The sequence below is a fragment of the Schistocerca serialis genome, chromosome 1 (genome assembly GCF_023864345.2).
Source record: "Schistocerca serialis cubense isolate TAMUIC-IGC-003099 chromosome 1, iqSchSeri2.2, whole genome shotgun sequence".
In the NCBI taxonomy this organism is placed as follows: domain Eukaryota; kingdom Metazoa; phylum Arthropoda; class Insecta; order Orthoptera; family Acrididae; genus Schistocerca; species Schistocerca serialis.
This window is the reverse complement of record NC_064638.1, coordinates 749,289,295-749,309,546: the sequence shown is the minus strand read 5'-3', so window position 1 is coordinate 749,309,546 and position 20,252 is coordinate 749,289,295. Positions and strand designations below refer to the sequence as shown.

Here is a 20,252-nt window from a genome sequence, read left to right as displayed (position 1 = left end):
GTGAAGACATACCAATTTTTCATTTTCTGTACAATGTGCTCTTTCACATACTTCATTATTCATGTTTTCTCATTTCACCATAAACAGATTTCATGACTACCGTTCACGATTGTTCACTATCTCCTAACACAGTGAAACAATGTACAACAAGAGAGATTATTCAGATAGTTAAGCGAGACAAAATTTTAAATGTGGTACGGTAGCAGGTACACGAAAACAGTAAGAACACAAAGGCTAGGTGGAGGGGATGAAAGTGGAAGCCACCTGATAGAATTTCCCACAGAGCATAATGTAATCATCGCCAGCACCTTGCTTAAGAATCACGAAAGAATAATATATATTTGGAACAGTTTTCGAAACCAGATTTTAAATTGTAAGGCATTTCCTGGTGCAGACGCAAAACTGACTGAAGACTGTCAATAGCAAGAAAAGCGTTCTGAAAAAGAGAATTTGTTCACACCGAATATAAATGCTAATGGTTGGATACTATTTTACAAAGGTATTTGTGTGGAGTGCAGCCTTGTATGTAAGTGAAACGTGGACGATGAACACTTCTGTCAATAAGACAATGGACGCTTTCAAAACGTGGTGATTCATAAGAATGCTGAACATTAGATACGAGGATCGTGTGACTAAAGAAGAGGTACGGAATTAAATAGAGGAGGAAGAGGAAACTACAGTACAACTTTGACGACAATAGGGGTTAGTTGACAGGGCGCTTTGTGGGGTGTCTTGAATTTACTCTTCCATGCACTCCTTAAAACATTTAAACCAAAACTGAAATCAGCTGAACACCAAATCTTTCAACCACTGTCTGACGACTACTGGATTCACTTTCAACTTTCTATAACTATCACTGGCTAGCCACACACACATACAGATATAAGGAGAACAAAAATAAACAAACATTAGTTTTCAGCATATAATTCTGCAGGTTGGCAACATGTACATAAACAAACCAGACAGGAAGGGACAGGAGGTGAACACACTGTAGTTACGACTTTAAATCAGAGTTTTCGGTAAAACGTCTACTGCTAGTGACAGAAGAAAAAAGAGCGAACATGAAAATGTGCTATGTTCCATAATCTAAGTTTTATTTCAACCTCCAGCATGTGAGCAGGTGATGGGAAACGTATATGTCCGCCAAAAACTCAATTCACTGTAAGTAATCAGTCATTCACGTAAAAAAAGATGTGAACTGTTTTATAATCTCCAAGTATCACAGATCAAAACAAAACTGAGTCATTCTAGATTCCACCGAAGATGCCTTAAAGTAAAAGGCGAGACGCGTCTTGAATCTGTAAAGTACACTGGATAAAGAAAAAAGAAAGGAAATAATCAATAGCTCTACATATTTAGTAAATTACATCTTATGACATACCAGCAAATTAGTTTCGGTTTAACTTCTCATTCGACATGCTATTAATGCCATTTAAAAAAATTCATCTATCCCTTCTGAAAAACTGTAGTTACTTTCATATCTTGGTAGATAAACAGATTTAGGATATTTATCATGCGACGAAATACATGACTTTTCACAAGTTATCGTTTGCAAAAAAACACGTTTCGATTTCTTGAACCGTTTACGAAATTTGCGGTTGATACAACCACATGGTTTACGACGACCAGGACGAAGTACCGGTCGCGTCGCCGAGCAACCCGCGCGGGGTCACGGCACAGCCCGTCCGCCGACATATCATCCAATATCTCGAGAACGGTGATAGCTATCGATCTGCTCTCAGCTATAAAAACAATTTCGATGTGTTGACTAAATTTCATACGCAATAATGTATTACCTAAAATGAACTGTACGCAAAGTCCACGCAATGCGTTTTTACCTCTGCACACTCATTAAAATTTCGTGTAAAGGTTTACGTAAATGCGATACAGCAAGTAACCACGACGAATAACGAAAAGAAATTCGGTCCTTTATCGAGAGAAGATATCAGGCTGTAACATGCCCAAGAATCAAATTTTTCTACCGAATAGTTTCCTTGGAATCGGATGATAAGTATTTCATAGCTGCCGCCGCGTCCGCGCCAGCGGTTCGGCGAAAGTTCGTGTGGCCCGGGAGTCCGTACCTGACGTCACGCTCAGCGCGTTCTGTGATTGGCGGCGCGCACCTGGAGCGCGGCACGCGGCAGCGGAAGCGGTTCGACATGGTCAAACCGCGACGCAGAGCCCGCCGCGCCTTGCCGCTGACGCCATTTCCATGGCAACCACGCCGCTGACGCGCCGTTTTGACGCGCGGCAGCCCTAGTGGGAACCGGCCTTTACGTAACGGCGCGCCGTGGCCGCCAGCTGCCGCCAAGTTCAGCCGGCTGCGCTGCACGGCCGCTCACCTCCAGCGCCGCTGCCCCGCCGCCGCCGCCTCTCACTCGTTTCCCTTAAGCGAACGCCACACGGGACGAGGCAGCTAACGCCGACGTGCACGCAGACGGGATGTCCAACGTGACGAAACACTGCGTCGTCGGCACACAGGACGAGCTGGTTAACGTGATTTTTGCGCTCTCGGCGTTCTTCAGCGGCGCGCCAACAGTACAGTTTGTTCACGAAAATGGGCGCGCGTAAAATTCCGATGTTAGCTCTTTAAAAACGCACATTTCCTCCCTTTTCCATGTGTTAGTCGTGTTGTTCTGTCTGTGGTATACATAAATAAAAACTTCAGTATCCGCGAACATGTAACAAGACAAGAAGTAAAGATACGTCTCCGTGTCAGTGAGGACATCAGTTAAAAGTTCACCTGATCGAACAAACTCATTCCTGTCAAGAGAACGCACTTGTATTTACATAACATTACTTCTTACAGAAATCATTTCTAGTAATTTCGTAAGAGAGTCCCACAATCTTTTGGAAAACATGAAGTTGGAGAAAAGAAAGGGTACAACAGAACTCGAACACTAGAACAACCTACTCTCTTCACTGTGACATGGTGCCTCTACCCATTACATTGATTTTATCTTACAGACTTTCATCGCCGATATGTTGTCAATTTACTTTTAATTGTAGCAAATCCTACCAGAACAACACGTTTTTCATGAATCCTTAACGTGCCGTTGCCTTAAAAAGGCTTACTCTAATAACACACGAGTTATTGTGGTGTCACCGCCAGACACCACACTTGCTAGGTGGTAGCCTTTAAATCGGCAGCGGTCCGTTAGTATACGTCGGACCCGCGTGTCGCCACTATCAGTGGTTGCAGACCGAGCGCCGCCACACGGCAGATCTAGTCTAGAGAGACCCCCTAGCACTCGCCCCAGTTGTACAGCCGACTTTGCTAGTGATGGTTCACTGCCTACAAACGCCCTCATTTGCAGAGACGACAGTTTAGCATAGCCTTTAGCTACGTCATTTGCTACAACCTAGCAAGGTGCCATATTCAGTTACTTCAGGAATGTATTCTGAACAGATAAGATTGTAAATCATGTACCGTCAAGAGCGACGTTCATCATTAATGGATTAAAGTTAAGTATGAAACTAATTATGTCCGCTTTCTGAATTCTCATTCCTTCTCATGTTCCAGATCTCACGTCAGTATAGTTCTTCCCTCCTCGCACCAGCCTGCGTGAGCTAAAACGCGTGTATTTCGGCCTCCTCCAGTAACACGGTGTTGGCTCTTCTGCCAACACAACAGTTATGACTAATAATAATACCAGGTGATCAAAAAGTCAGTATAAATTTGAAAACTGAATAAATCACGGAATAATGTAGATAGAGAGTTACAAATTGACACACGTGCTTGGAACGACATGGGGTTCTATTAGAACCAAAAAAATACAAACGTTCAAAAAAATGTCCGACCGATGGCGCTTCATCTGATCAGAATAGCAGTAATTAGCGTAACAAAGTAAGACAAAGCAAAGACGATGATCTTTACAGGAAATCCTCAATATGTCCACCATCATTCCTCAACAATAGTTGTAGTCGAGGAATAATGTTGTGAAGAGCACTGTAAAGCGTGTCCGGAGTTATGGTGAGGCATTGGCGTCGGATGTTGTCTTTCAGCATCCCTAGAGATGTCGGTCGACCACGATACACTTGCGACTTCAGGTAAACCCAAAGCCAATAATCACACGGACTGAGGTATGGGGACCTGGGAGGCCAAGCATGACGAAAGTGGCGGCTGAGCACACGATCATCACCAAACGACACGTGCAAAAGATCTTTCACGCGTCTAGCAATATGGGGTGGTACGCCATACTGTTCTAATAAAACCCCATGTCATTCCAAGCATGTGTGTCAATTTTTACCTCTCTACCTACATTATTCCGTGGTTTACTAAGTTTTCAAATTGATACTGACTTTTTGATCACCCGGTAAATACCAGAATTCTTTAACCATCAATATGACGTTTTCTGTAGTTTTATCGTAACAAATCGTACCAGTAACGATTCGTTCTCGGGACATTGCTTAGAAACAGCACATACTCGTATTGAAGGTACGTAAGGTTTAACATAAAACTTCTCGAATATGCGTTTTTACTGGCCAAGACAATATGGCGTCACGCTTTCTGCGGGCCTCAAGGTTTCTGCTTGTCACAACGGGAGTTTTGTTGCTTCCTATTGGTTGTACTTTGTGTGACACGTCGCCGAACTTATTCTGTGTTTCACGTGACAAAATGGCCCCTCAACGTGAAACAGCAGGAAGTGACGTCACAAAACTCGTAGAGCGCCAATTCAACGTTAGCTAACCGGAGACCTACAGTTTTAGGCTGCGATCAAGTGGCATCGACATAGACATCAGCCGAAGACAGCCGAACATTTCAAACCTGTACGCCAGTACGTCCGCGCCCACAGTGCTGCCGATCTCCTCATCAGAACGTACAATCTGTGAAATTCAGTTCAGGTTGTCGTCTTCGTTCGAATCGGCAGACGTTTTCACACACAAAATGTCGACCTTCAGAAACTGATAGGTATAGTGCAAGAAAGGTGGGGTTTGTGGCATCCTGAGGATGAATGTGGACTGAAGTCGCAGCTTTGTTGGAAACCGCAAGTAGGCAAAGATCTTTCTCGGAAATTTTAGGCGTAAATTGTAGCGTCAATAATTAGTTCGAGGGTGGCGTATCTTACGCTTAAAGTTACTTTTGTAGATACTTTTCGGGTTGTAGTGTTTGGGCATTAGTTGTTTATGAATTCTTATTAGTGCTTACTGGCGTTTTGTGCCAGCAGGGTCGTGATTCTCTGAGATGGTTTGCGAATATGAAGTATGTTTCCACTTCTCAGGCTCGGAGTATGTTATAATAAAATTGGGGTGTTTCACACGTCTGGACCTGCATCTGCATCTACATCTACATGACTACTGTGTAGTTCATACTTAGGTGCCTGGCAGAGGGTTCTTCGAACGACTTAGACGATTTCCTGGTGTTCCACTCTAACAGTGCGTGGGAAAAATGAACAGTCTTTCTGTACGAGCATTGGATTCTCATATTTTAATACGATGATCGTTTCTGTCAGTGTAGATCAGCGACAGTAAAGTATTTACATATTCAGAGGAGAAAGTTGGTCATTGAAATTTCGTCAAAAGATCTCGCCGCAACGCCAAACGCCATCTTTTAAAGATCGCCACCCCACCTCGTTTTTCATATCCGTGACACTCCATCCCTCACTGTAGTTGTGAACTTATCCCAAACCATATAGTCAAATGTCTTTTCCAACTCTATAAAACACGTGTATTCGTCTCTGTCCTTCTCAATAAACCTTTCAATATTCGCGACGTTTCATTGCGTCACTTGTTTCTGTATTGCATCTAAAACTTTCACTGTGAGTCCATTTACTCCACATTGCGCAACCTCCCTCCACAGTATCCTATATTGTTACGGGAATTAGCTCGTCTGTTCTGAAAGCAACTGTTCTTTCTATTGTCCAAACATATTTCATCACATTTATGCCATCATCAGTGTGTACCTTTATTTAGACATTATGCTCTAGAATGTTAGATTGTGTAAAACATTTTTTACAATGTAATATAGACTGTCAAAGTTAACTTGGTGGTACTTATCTTCATGTGCATGCTCATTTGTTGTAGAAACACTGGACACGATACATATTTTAAATGAACCACAGTCCCAAGTTACAGCTCCACGGTATTAACGTTGCTGCTGTGTACTCGGCCCGATAACAATAAATACAAATTGCTTGTTGGTCCGAGTTGACTTCCTCCCACGTACACACGCGCTATATCTAACACATAGACATTACTTCCAGCGCGGAAACCATTTATTTAAATTACTACATGTTCCTGACCCGTATGAGTGGTTTATGGCGTGCGAGCCGTGACTGAATCACTTTGCGTAGCAATGTCGTGATAGTTATACATTGCTGTTATGCATCCTCTAGTGCAGTTTATCGTATCTGGCTGCATCATATCGACAGACACCTGCTTGCATCGGCCGCTTCATCTTTCTTCTGCGAGATGTAACAACACGGAAACAGAGGACCGGGACCCTAGACAGGCAGGGACAAAACATTTCCCGTTAATGCCCCCGTCTTCTGTACTGGGAACCTCTTCCCAGCGTCCCGCAAGGCGCGTGACGTCACAGTCAACCTTGCGTCTCGCCCACTGTCGCTGGATGACACACGAGCGAAGACCAGCGCGCTGCCTCGGCTGGGAGCTCTAGTGCAATGCTCGTCTTTGTTCTTGCCTGCGCTGCAGTCTCCGTACCTGTTAGGGACCTCTCTCGTGTTCCCAAACATGCTGTTAATATGTAATCTCGTTGATTTTCCCGGCGTGTTATGTGACTATGTTCTTCACGGATATGCTGCCGGATATAATCGTATTCAATACACGATATTTCGGCGATCCATCTGGCCGCCATCTTCAGGTTCCGGTGTGATTGTGTCTCAGCGATCGCACCTGAGATGGCGGCCACATGGATCGCCGAAATATCGTGTATTGAAGACGATTATATCCGGCAGCATATCCGTGAAGAACATGATGCTGTTAATATGTTTTGGCATTATCGGAGTTACCTTTTCAGAAAACCCAAAAAGACCGGAACAAGTTGGTCTGACGTTAGGAAAAGAGCCCATTCTGAGAGGAACTGACTTAAAGGAAAGTTAATTCCAAACACTGCCTCGTCGTTTCTTGTACAATGTATGGTCCAGAAATGCTCAAGTATTATTATTATTAGTTTCTGTTATTATTATTAATATTATTACTGCTGCTGCTGCTGGTGGTGGTGGTGGTGGTGGTGGTGGTGGTGGAGGTACAACTACTGGTACACCAACACACTAGATGAAATTGGTTGTGGGGCAAGGAGTTTCACCATTCAGTATATGCAACCAGTACGCTGATACCTGCTCCCTGGAGCCAATCGAAAGTTTGTGCAATCAGTTACAAACATTGGCACATGAATACAATTGATACTATCCTATAGATGTCATTTTTGTCGTTGCGGTTCCTGTTTACACTGACTGTTTTTTTTTTTTTTTGTTTTTTTTTTTTTATGTGAGTGGGTTGTCGCTTACTTCCTGGTAAATACACAGTAATTGTAAGTGAATAAAAATTTGTCGAATAAGCAGCGCCTTTACAGTTACGTTATCGTGCAGTATACGAGGGTTGGAGCTTTAATAGTGCCAACTATTTACTTACAGCTCATACAAAATAGATATGTGTTTCAAAGTTTCACTGACCTTCAATGTAATCATCAGCACTGTGTATAACCTGTTAACAGCGATGTGGAAGTCGTAGGATACTCTTAACAATGCCAGTTGTGTTGACAGTTCGAGCGGCGCGGTCTATTGCCCGACGAATTTGTAGCAGTTCTGAAGCTAATGTCGTGAAATGTTTCCTTCAGTTTAGAAATCGAGCTGAACTCACGAGGGCTTAAGTCAGGCGAGTGCAGTAGGTGGTATAGCACTTAGCAGCCCCATCAATCAAACAAATCAGTTACAGCTTGCACTGGACGTGCTTGAGCGTTGTCTTGCAAAACGATGGTCAGGTCCTGCCGAAAGTGTCATCACTTCTAAGCTGTTCATTTTTGGAACACAACCTACGACCAGCATAGAGACAGAAGTGATGACACTTTTTGCAGGACCTGACTATTGTTTTGCAGGACAATGCTCAAGCACGTACAGTGCAAGCTGTTACTGATTTGTTTGGCTGATGGGGCTGCTAAGTGCTATACCACCTACTGCACTCCTCTGACTTAAGCCCTCGTGAGTTCAGCTCGATTTCTAAACTGAAGGAAATACTTCACGGCATTCGCTTCAGAACTGCTACAAATTCGTCGGGCAATACACCGCGCTGCTCGAACTATCAGTACAATTGGTACTGCTAAGAGTATTCTACGACTTCCACATCGCTGGCAACGGGTTACACACAACCCTGGTGACTACTTTGAAGGTCAGCAAAACTTTGAAACACACCTATATACGAGCTGTAAATAAATAGTTGCCACCATTAAAGTTCCAATCCTCGTACTTTTGTGGCTGTGTAAGAAACCTTATGAAACACAGGCCATGGTCAGGATACCTCGTGCAACTAATGACCCTTGTCATCTCCTCGTGCTTAATGGGTGCATGAGTCTGTTCATAGGTCAGAACAATGTAAGAGTATACCGCCATCAATAGAAGTGTTACTAACAAAGGAGTGTAGTGCTGAGCGATTTATGTTGTCTTTGATGTGAAGGGTAATTGTACTTGTCGGCATGAAGATTACTTTTTACATGTCACATGCAATTGAGGACTTATGTTAGTAGTTAGTCTGTCGTCGATACTCCCTTCAGTTGCGCATAATCATTTTAAATGCAAGTCTTCTCACTCATATTACAGATGATAATCTGTAGCTCCTTTGCCTCTTCCATACCGCTGCCGCGTATTTATGATATTGCAGAATGGTATCATGCTCTGGTGAGGCCTACGCAAGACAACCTGGAGCAGTTTAGTTCATAGGGCGGTGAATGTATGAAACCTAGTCAGGTTTGTTGGTCCATGAATGATTCGTGTAAAGAGGAGTGTCTACAACTTTATAAACTGCTCTAGCATTCATCCATTAAATCGAAGGCTGTTTGCGAGATAATGTGCGTGGTTAGCACCGTCGCAGAATTCATTCTCAAATGTTGCCCTAATTAGTAAAAATGTATTTGAAATGTAAAGTTTTGCGGTCAAGTTCGCATCTAATTGCCCTGATTGGAAGATATTTTATATTATTATAATACACTAGCTTCAAAATGAAAGTTAAGTGAACAAGGTGTAGAGGGAGAGACTTGCAACTGTTGGTGCGTGTTGACTTCGCAGCTGCAGTTGGCTGCAATCCATTTCGACGCGAAGTAGGAGAGAACTCGGCGCGGCGGCTGTGCCGAGGTGACATAAAACGCGGCACTCGGCTAAATTAATTTCTGTCGTAATTATATACATTATTGGAGAGGAGCGGGGTGCCTTATTTTACCAGGGTAATTTTCTCACGGGTATTACGTAACGCGTTTACCAGAACGCCTGTACTGCGTTGCGAAGGCTGCCGAATGCGGCGTTCGCCTTATATAAGCGGTATAAATAAGTCCCTGGCTACGTGACTGATAGGGCCCCCGTGGCCGCCCGCTGATTACCTAATTACGAATGCGCAGAGTTCCCATATGCCTCTATCTTATCGGTCAGCATCTGCGTAAAGCGCTTGCCCCCCTCCCTCCAGCGCCTTAGCATTGTCAGCTGTTATATAAACGGAGATGATAGTGTTTTGCTTGGCGCGTGAATAATCTCGAGGCTTTCGTAACTTTCTGGTAATCGCAGGAAGCTAATGACGCCACGGGCAGACTGCTAGTGCTGCGGCCGTGTCGACACTATTGCGAGAATGAACTTGTTTGTGCAGTGCGTTGTGTGTGACGTAACAGGAAGGAAGGCGAGGTACCGCGTTAAAAAATAAAGGGCAAATAGACTTCTAGAGAATTCGTGGCATTCCGCGGAAGAAACCTAAGTTACCGCGGATTGTTTCCTTGTGCTGCCGAAGGTGTGGTTTCGTTGTACGAAAAGACGAACCTACCTTTTCACTGCGCCGCCCATGTTTCATAGTTGCAGTACAGTCCTTTCTGGGGTCGTTTGTAGGGATGGGAAAATTCTACTGGATAAAACACAAACCGACATTTTAGTTGTGAATAATCGGTACTTTTCTACATTTGTTTGGTCTCGGTTATAGCAGATATTTTTTTCTTGTTTACTAATAATCGAGTAAAAAAAACGAAAAGTCAATTTGCCTAGCAGCAGTGTTCAATTTTTCGTTTCAATTAAACTTTTTTTTTTAAAAAAAAAGGAGTTGTTTTATTCGTAAAATGTGCATTTGTTTGAAATATTGTGTTGTTATAGAAAATACGAAAAGCGGTCAGTGCTATTTTAATAACGATGCCTGACAGAAACATACAACAAACAAATGACATAAGAATTGGTACAGCGCTGATGTCTTTGCTGCCGTGTGTCGTGGTTTAAGGTACGCGAGTACATTCTGTGTGCAAGACTCACCCACACCGAGTGTATACGATAGTTTCTCGCTGTGGTCACCGGACATCCGTTATATTGCAGAATGGCACCAACCATAGTCTGGAAATATTCTTTCGAACTGACGTAGTAATGAAGAACAGTGCTTCATTTGCTTTAAAACGTTGAAAATTTGTCTGTCATTTCTATGAAATAAAGAAAGAAGAAATTATGTTAACAGTAATAAATTAAAAACTTAAAAACAATTCATTCAATAGAAATTAGCTTATCTGCTGCCTCTGTCTACGTAACATGGCTTTATCTGCTTGCAGCCTTTGAAAACGAACAAATTAACACGGAAAACAGAGTTCTTCAACCTCAGTTTTCGCCCTTTATTCATAATTGCCAAATACTGGCATGATCCCCGAGTAGAACATGATTTTTTGGGCAGAGTTTCAAAAAATTAGAATCAATGGCAGAATACTGGTGATTTTTTTTGTATTATTTATTCAACCACTTACCCGTATTCGAGAAAAGTAGCGAACAGTGGACGTACCATGTTTTCTTTTATTTGTGTGTTTAATTTAATATTTTGTTTCTGTGTACCTTGAAACTGAGACAGTCAAAATTTTCAGTCTTTGTTAGATTTCTACCTTTATTACACGAAATAATAAGAATAAATAACCGAAAATCTGTTATTTCAGTAACCGGTTATATTGAGCGGTTTTAACAGTCAGGTAAAATGGCGTAAAAAAAAACAAAAAAAAACAGATATAACCGAAAACGGTTGTTTCAGTGATAATCGCCATCCCCAGCCGTTAGTGACTTCATGACCTGTATTTTAAATGATTTTGTTTTACAGATGTTGAAAGTAAATATTCTTAGTCATTAAGTGATATTTACAGACGTATAATGATATTCAGATCAGAGCGCTATTGTTCTGTCGTCTGAATTTTGTCGAGTCTTCGAATACATTTCCAGCTTGTCTGACACGATGAAAGCTGACCTCAGGAGTAATTAAATTAACTTGCTTGTATTTCATTGTATCTGGTAGCATGCTGTTGTCACAGAATTGCTTGAAACAGATTCATTGTTAGCTATTGTATTTCTTCGAATGATTCAATCAACAGCCACTGCAATGAACCGGCGTTATCGTGGGTAGAATAATAATGTAAGAAATCACTTCACTATCCAAGATGGCACCGCGCACCCTTTGGGGCCGCTACATGTTTTACCCTTTCGTCGGAACGGAAATGATTGCCTCTCAACTCCCCCTTCAGCGTTCAGAGAACAGGAGTATCACTGACTGGAGGAGGGGTCCGGGAAATGTTTCGTGAAAGAAACTAATATTTGATATTCCGGGCGGTAGCAAATGGCTGGAGTTCTCGACAGTGTCAGGTATTGCCATGAGGCAGAAAACTCTTGAACGCAAATGTCCCCATTGTTTAGCGAATTAAATATTTGAGCGCCTCTCCTCACGCGTCTGTGTTTAAATTCTGCAGTTAACTGACACAGTAGTTATATTGTATACATAAAGGGTAGTCAAATGAAAACGAGACAAATGGCAAAGAGGCAAGTAACCTTCATAAGTAACAGACGTAACTGTTAATACATTTATCTAACTGTCTGCCTACGGAGCCGTGGTTGTACCCAGGCGCGCACTTCTTTGTCCGAAGCAATCCGACGCTCACGAATGTCTTTCTTCAGGGCTCCAAAAATATGGAAAATGCATGGGCAGAGATCGGGACTGTATGGAGAATGTGAAAGGATTCCCACCGAATTTTCTGCAACGTAGTCTAAACAACCGTGGTGACTTGTGGGCTGGCCCTGAAGAAAGACGTTAGTGGCCGTCGATTCGGACGAAGAGGAACACGCATGGGTAAAATCGTGGTTATGGCGATTACTTTTTAAATAATAAACAGTTTACTTACTTTTTTTTCTATCTGTGTTGTTTTCATTTGACTGCCGCTTGTAGCTCAACTCACGGTAGGGCTGTGCGTCGTGTGTAACGTGCTGTACCAGAGAGACGTGACTCTCTACAAGTGTCGTTATTTAGTTCCCAGAATTATCGACGTGAACATCCCGCTGTTGGTCTCCGAAGTAAAAATAATAATAAAAAATTAACATTTTTAAAATGATATTAACTTTCACCAGAAGGGTACGAAGATACAGAACTAACATCTTTTTACAGCTACCCATGGTGACAGTATGACGGTCATGTATTTTTTTTCTGTCAAAGCGAGTACCAAATTGGTCGTAGTCTACATGCAGTGGGGCAACGGCCTTGCCGCAGTGGATACACCGGTTCCCGTGCGATCACCGAAGTTAAGCGCTGTCGGGCGTGGCCGGCGCTTGGAGGGTGCAGCTCGTGGTCGTGCGGTAGCGTTCTCGCTTCCCGCGCCCGGGTTTCCGGGTTCGATTCCCGGCGGGGTCAGGGATTTTCTCTGCCTCGTGATGACCGGGTGTTGTGTGATCCTTAGGTTAGTTAGGTTTAAGTAGTTCTAAGTTCTAGGGGACTGATGACCATAGATGTTAAGTCCCATAGTGCTCAGAGCCAGAGAGCTTGAATGGGTGACCATCCAGCCACCATGCGCTGTTGCCATTTTTCGGGGTGCACTCAACCTCGTCATGCCAATTGAGGAGCTACTCGACCGCATAGTAGCGGCTCCGGTCAAAGAAAACCATCGTAACGACCGGGAGAGCGGTGTGCTGACCCCACGCCCCTCCTATCCGCATCCTCATCTGAGGATGACACGGCGGTCGGATGGTCCCGATGGGCCACTTGTGGCCTGAAGACTGAGTGCTACATGCAGTGGTTTTTGTTTCACTAATTTTGGCCCGACCAGGACATTAGTAGAAGAACTCAGGAGACGTCTTTTGTCGTGGGAAACATTTTACACAGCTCGAGAAGTGTCTCGGAGGTCACTGCACTTCGCCGCTCGAGAATGACATGTCGACATGAGCTGTGTCCCACTTTCGTAATTCAAGTGAATGACGCTTATTAGAGTGTGAGCAAACCATTCATAAGTGGCTATATAGCCTGAGGCGCCACAGTGCCGTAACTGAACACAGCTCGACATGTCTGGCGCAGAAGACGCCCCCCCCCCCTCCCCCCCAGTGAAAGCGTTTCGTGCTGCCACATTCAGCGCACTCATCCTGACTTATTGAGTGAGCATCTGCTTTTAGGTTTCCTTTATTCATCAGGCACGTCATAGCCAGTATCTCTTCTGAGAAACATTTCGTAATCATTCAGACGTATGACAAAATAAATCGCATAGGTACTTTCAGGTACAGACCAAAGCATCTAGCAGATTACGTTCTTATTCTGTGTTGTCCTGTCGTGACAAGCGGAAATGTAACAGGTATGTTGTCACTGCGCACTTAGAATCACTTGATGAGGCTTCCATTGAGTAGCCTACGCTTCCCTGAGAACAAAAAGTATAAACGTCAGGCAGCTGCATATTCTGTTTTCTCACACATTTCAACGTGATTTACGTTACACCTAACCCGAGCGACTTAAGTTTCCCTCGTTTTCTAATCTAGCGGATCATGCAGCAGCCGTTTCCTATAGAACAGAGCGAAGTGCACACAGGACTCATATTCGCAAGGATTCGGTCTTAAATCAGTACTCACCCGGGCAGGTTCTCTGTGGTTTACCTAAATTACTTCAGGCATATAACGGGATGGTTAATTATATTCCTTTCCCTGTACTACTCCTGTTCCCTCTATAATCACCTCAGTGCTGGCGGGACGCTGAACCTTGCTCTCTGAGCAGTAGACGTAGATACACTTCTCCGTTCTTTACTTGTACAGCCTGTTTGACTTTAATATCTGAATATTTTTGTTGAAACTCTTGTTAATTTTTTTCTGACAAAATTCCATAGCAAGCGTTTTTAAATGTGTCAGAAGTGATAATAACAGCTAAAATGTGGGCCATAAACTGCAGTACCAGAGGTAGAGTGGTTGCACATATATTACGCCGACGTGAAAGGTAAGATTATCATGTGTGTTAGTAAGAAAATAGTAGATTACTGCAGAATTTGGCGGAAGAAACATTGTCCATCTACAGTTCGCATGAATCGTTAAATTCACTCATAATTGCAACCCATTTTTGAAACTGAATATGAAGACTGTAAACAATTTAAGACCTAGGAGCTCGGACTTCAAAAGTGTTAGTGCAGAAAAAGAATGAACCTGTTGAAATATTAAACGGGCCTTGTGCAACATTTCGCCAGGGAAGTGAAAACATTTAAATCTCAATTTGCATCCTTAAACTATCGATGGGTGGTTCTGTTAAGGCATTACAGCACAAAGTGAAATGAACGAGATCTTTATTTACGGGAAAAAACAGTATTACATTGTGTGTGTGAATATCACTCAACGTAAATAATTTTAAATGCTTATTACAAACGTCATTCCAAAGATCCAACTATTGCGTCGCTTAAGTACGCGTAATTGGCCAAGTCTTATCTATATCCCTTCGAATTGCAAGACAAGCCAAGCACTCAATTCCGATTATCATAGAAGGACCGCGGAGTTTTTTTGTGAGACTGCCGAGCGGGCCACTTGCTCATATTCCAGAAGTCTACATCAATCACCTTCAGTGATTTTCCATCTGTATGCTATTGTTAATAGAAGGCCTACTATAAATAATCTCCTCTATTTTCGTTGTAAATAGCATTTAGATAAGAAACCAGCATCGCTTCTTCAAGGAGACAGTATGCACGAAATGCATGAATACTTAGAAATGAATGCTCTTCCTGCAGTTCTGCAAATTGAGGGCGTAACTTCTCCAGCACACAGCGACCAAGGATGAAAGGTATTATAGCGTCTCGTCTGTTATACCGTTGCACCGAAACGCCTGACTGTTAAAGCTTTTAGCGCTTTCCCTTCGCAATCAGAGGACGCGAGGTTAATCTGAACTGGGCATGTCACTGTTCTTACAATGCAATTTATGAAAACTCTGTTGTCCTGCAAACAGCTAATACCGTTAAAGTAAAGCTCTAAACGAGATGAATGAAGGGAAGTAATCTTTTCGATCTTTTTTTGAAAACCTGAACCTTCGACCGTATCACCAATAACATAGTTGTCTAGCAGAAATTAAACACTGTGTAGAGGGAAAGGAAATACTTTTACCATGTTCGTCTGATGAAAAATTATGGACAAATTCTGAAAAAGTGCCCATGTTGTGTGACGGAGAAAGTCTGTGCAAATTTCGCTGTTATAGTATTTCGCCATTTCAGTGATAACTTTTTGCGGTCACAGGAGTTTTAATTAAGGGGCTCCGGAACGCCCTATACTTGCAATGTTAAAATAACGCTTATAAATTACATCTTTCCTCACAAAGTATTTGAGGTAGGAAGTTGAACTTTTTACAGATTATTTATTGGAATATGGGCTACAACTTAACACAGGGATTTTACAAAATTTTAGTTCAGTTACTAAAGATGATTTTTTTCAATTGTAATGAAAATTCACAACATTTTTTGCAATTTTTTATTTATATATTCAAAAATATACAGTTTTTTGGAAAAAGGCTGTGTTAAATTATGCAGAAGGTACTGTGTAACATTTACTGAAAGTTTGAAACAAATATGTTTGGAAGATCCTTAGAAAACATGTAATTAGTATGAGAAAATAAAAGTTTTGGGAATCGAGCGACAAAGATTGGATTAACTTTTTAGTGCATTCCAGGTCCATAGGATGGATTATCTTCATCTTCTGCAAACTCCTCCTCCAGCTTCCTCTTGTTCCTCCTCCTGTTTACTCTTGCTTGTATTTCTAGACTCTTTACAGCCCTGTCTGCAGCCCGAAGGCGTTCCTTGTCTAAAGCAAGCATCGCTCGTTGTTGTGTTCGTAGATTTTGCTACCATTTTCTTCAGTTGCAGTTACTGCAACACTGTTCCAAAATGTGGTCATGTATGAATACTTATCACATTTCAGTTGTATTTCACTAGCAAGTCCTACGTGCTTTATTATGGAGAGTTCCAGACCAACTTCACTACAATGAATACATCTTACACAGTTTGAAAAAATTCCTTTGAGAACCGACATATCAAATATTTCATTCACATCCGATTCGCCCATAAAACATTCATAGTTTCCACTCATTGAACCAAGCTTCTTCTGTGAAGTATTTTCTTTCCCACTTCGACTGCTATGGGCAGGTGTACTTGAGAGGTTAGGTTCACTCACTTGGTTATCGTCTTTATTGTTTACAGTAACAACATATATCTTTGGCTTTCCAACATTTCTCCTTTTCTTAAAAGCCTTCAGACGATTTCTAATAACTTTACTTTTACTCATTATTATACTTCAACAAAACAGAGACTCAAGAAACAGAATTAATTACGAATATTTTCGAGATAACGACAGAGTAAATAAACATGAAACAATCGACAATCACACCAGCGATATATATTGAACCATCACAGGTTATCCACAACACATACTTCATCTCACATCACTAAAATGTACCTGATGAACACGGACGTTAATAATAACACCATTTGACAGCAGTTTAACAGCGCCACAGTGGGTCACGCCCATGTAGAACACATTTCAAAAAAAAATTTAAAAATAGTAGTAGTCTTCGGAATTGAATAAATTATATATCTATTAAAAGGTAATAGTCTGCAGATTCAAAAAACGCAAAAAAGTAAAAATTGAACTTTTCATGATTTTGAGCCTTTCCGGAGCCCCTTAAGTGAACTGCATTCTTATTCAGTCGTACAGAAAATTACAAAAAAGTTTTGAAATACTATTACACTTAAGTTTTTCACATTTTTTTTTTAAATAACTGTAAGACGCGTGGTACAGGGAAGAACAATTTCGGATGCGAAAGGCAAGTAGTAGCAGCTCTAAAAAACAGCTTTAGTTGCGCATTCTACTTGTACTGCTCACAGTAACGTATCAGTGATGTACACGAACGACAGTCCTATGCTTAACTCTTGTTTCCTGTCACGAGAACCTGAATACAGGATCCACCGTCTCTTGGTCCATAGGACATGATGTTTAAGAACCGGCATCAGGTCTTTTGTAGACAACCGCTCCGTCCCAGCTTCCACCACAATGGTCAACAATACATACTCAACCTAATAGTCATCACAACCAACTATTGTGAAAACGCAAGGGTAATATTAGCACGCGCAGTTGATAGAACAGGTGTCGTTGTTCATGATTTAAAGTAATGTTTCCAGTTAGTGTCGTTAAATCAATCTTCAGGGCTTTCAAACCAGCCGTGCCACCTGCTTCATCATACACTTCAGTTATCAAAAACGGGAGAAATTAATACAAATTTTAAGCAACGTTTTCCTTAGAGCCCAGTAGTATTTTCTTAGAATGTTTAAATTTTGATCGGGGGAAAAAAAATGAACTTTAGGGTTCAACCTGCATCGACAACGAAGTCGTTAGAGACGGTTGTGATCTTCAGTGCTGGGGATAAGAGAAAACAATCTTCTATAGTAGGAGCCTAACATAATTGATCTTTCTGATGTAGGCTCGCTTGACGGCACCCTCTGCGAGACGCCTAGACGAAAGCTGTGCAGAGAAAGGGGGGAACGGTCCTGGAGGCTGGTGACCGCCTTGCGGAGTTCGTTGCCACGGTCACCGCCGCCAGCTTTCACGAACGCCAGCTGCGCAGCTGGTTGGGGGTCGCTTTCTAGTTGCCGCGTACCCCCTCGATGTGGGGCACTGTGTCAGTACGCGGGGGCCTCAAATCCTACTTACGTAACTCAGCGCCTCATCCCGTTTAGCACCTCTTGCTGACGCCTGACAGCTTGCAGTCCGAATCGTCTGCGAATCGCCGCACTTGCCAGTCATGCGAGAAAAAGCAAGAAATCTCCCTGCGTTGACCAGTTGCCCGGGCCGGCCGCGGTGGTCTAGCGGTTCTGGCGCTGCAGTCCGGAACCGCGGGACTGCTACGGTCGCAGGTTCGAATCCTGCCTCGGGCATGGGTGTGTGTGATGTGCTTAGGTTAGTTAGGTTTAAGTAGTTCTAAGTTCTAGGGGACTTATGACCTAAGATGTTGAGTCCCATAGTGCTCAGAGCCATTTGAACCATTTGAACCAGTTGCCCGGCAGGATCAATTCCTTTTTGCTCTCGAAGCTTAGGGTCAACAAAAACGAACCCAACAAGTCGACGTACTTCGTCTATCTCGAGAAGACCAGCTGTGACTAGTCCTGGCACAAAGACAGTGATGAGCTAAAACATTATGACCACCTACTTAAGAGCGTGTTGATCCCCTTCTGGAACGCATTTCAGCAGTGATTCTGCGAGCCATGGATTCTACAAGTCCTTCATACGTTTCCAGAGGTTTGTTGCCCCAGATGCTTAAGCAATTTACGGGCGGTTGATTTGTATGCTCTGAGCTGGAGCCCGATAGCGTCCAAGTTTGGTTTGATCGGATTTAGGTAAGCCGAATTTGATGACCAATACATCAACGTGAGTTCACTTTTATACTCCTAAAACCATTGCAGCACGATTCTGGCCTTGTGGTTCAAATGGCTCTGAGCACTATGGGACTTAACTACTGTGGTCATCAGTCCCCTAGAACTTAGAACTACTTAAACCTAACTAACCTAAGGACACCACACACATCCATGCCCGAGGCAGGATTTGAACCTGCGACCGTAGCAGTCGCGCGGTTCCGGACTGCGCGCCTAGAACCGCTAGACCACCGCGGCCGGCTGGCATTGTGGCACGGACAGTTATCCTGCTAGAAGATGCAATCGCTGTTGAGGAAGACATCACAAGTGGCCCCTAATAATGTTGACGTAGTCCACAGCTGTCATGATGGTTTTAGTTACTACCGTAGGTCGCACGGAAGCCCAGGTGAATGTCACCCATAACATAATACTGCTCCCACCGGCCTGCGCCCGTGGCGCTTCATGTTTCGAGCAGGCATTCGACACCATCATTGACCTGATTTAACAATGAACGGTGTTCATCCGACCAGGCGACACGATTCTATTGATTCGCCGTCCAATATTAATGATCCTTAATCATAATTGACGACGTTGTTGGGTCAGCATGGGAACACGTAGGGGTCCTCTATTGCGGAACACCATGGTCAACACTGCGTGCTGAACGCTGTGCGCCAGCACTGTACTCTATCATCAGATCGCCGCCTATTCTGCTTTAGAGAGCTGGCGAGCCTCCTGCACTGTATTCTCTGATGTATGGACGTCCAACTTGTCGTCGCCTACTCGTGGTTTCAACATTCATCAACCACTTTCCACAGATGCTCACGAAAGTAGGACGCGAACAGCTGAGCATCTTCGCCGAGATGCTCACTTCCAGGCACTGGGTCACTACAGTCGGCTTTGAAATTATAATTATATGAATACCTCCAGCTGCTGACGGGCGTTGATATATATCAACGGGGACAGGTGAAAATTGTGCCCCGACCGGGACTCGAACCCGGGATCTCCTGCTTACGTGGCAGACGCTCTACCCATCTGAGCCACCGAGGGCACTGAGGATAGCGCGACTGCAGGGACTATCTCGCTCACGCCTCCCACGAGACCCACATTATCACCTTGTATGTCCACACACTACATTCGTAGTGTCCCGTGTCCCATCCCAGCACACTCATTACTCGTGGAAGACATTCTTACCAAGTCCCGTAAGAGTTCGGGGAAAATGTGTGCATCCGCACAGAAGGAGGAGGTCATGGCCGGTATTGCCAGAACTATATACTTATATGGATATAGTGCCTGTTCTTTCGAACATGTCCATATCCATATAAGTATACAATCGGCTTTTGTTAAAGTCGTTGAAGTCAGCGGATTTCCGCATGTGCGCCACTTCTCGTCGCTAGTATGATTCCCCATTCGTCTCTGCTCCACT

At 43.2% G+C, this 20,252-nt stretch overlaps 1 protein-coding gene and 1 non-coding gene across 2 annotated transcripts in view; one reads left to right on the top strand and one right to left on the bottom strand.

The window, feature by feature from the left end:
* Positions 1-20,252, top strand: part of LOC126429858 (LON peptidase N-terminal domain and RING finger protein 3) — a 198,451-nt gene that overhangs the window by 99,485 nt on the left and 78,714 nt on the right. The window lies entirely within an intron of this gene.
* On the bottom strand, positions 19,803-19,877 carry Trnat-cgu (transfer RNA threonine (anticodon CGU)). The gene has a single exon. It is a non-coding gene; the product is annotated as a tRNA-Thr (tRNA).